This window comes from Octopus bimaculoides, chromosome 28 (assembly GCF_001194135.2).
Source record: "Octopus bimaculoides isolate UCB-OBI-ISO-001 chromosome 28, ASM119413v2, whole genome shotgun sequence".
Lineage (NCBI taxonomy): Eukaryota > Metazoa > Mollusca > Cephalopoda > Octopoda > Octopodidae > Octopus > Octopus bimaculoides.
The window spans coordinates 16,398,229-16,398,881 of record NC_069008.1 but is presented as its reverse complement, the minus strand read 5'-3'; positions in this window follow the sequence as shown (position 1 = coordinate 16,398,881).

Genomic DNA, 653 nt, shown 5'->3' with positions numbered 1-653 from the left:
ATATATATGTAAGAACGACCGTGCAAACTCAAAAAAGGAGAAATGGTGACGAATGGAAAAACAGAGGACTCCTTTTATTTTAACACGTCGCACGGCCGAACACACAAAATAATATATCAAAGATGATATACAAATAATGTTATGTGACGATAACATAAATAGCCAGTAATGAGACGATGAAGACAACCGATAGAAGATGAATGACAGAGATATTTATTGTGGCATAAAAGTGTATGTCTGTGTGAGAGTGTGAATGCGACATATAAGAACATAATCAAAGACAGGCCGTCATACAAAGAAAAGTGTGTATGTGAGTGATACATGTAAGTGTATGTGAGATATTACAGCAGATAGAAAGAGAGTCAATAACACGTGAGCATTTATACCAGTTCTTGAGTACACAATAGTATGAGTCTGTATGTGAAGGGAGTTGAGGTTGAACGTAAACAAACAAACGAAGGTTGCTTATAGAAGCTTTGAGATGTCTAAGAAAGTGAAAGAAGTGATTTTCAATTCTCAATCGCAGAATAATGCTAATAATAAAGCCTGAACAGGATAAACTACCCCCATTTTGAAGGAAAACAGTGTCGGCGGCTATACACACATATATACACACACACATATATACATATATACACACTCACACAAACATG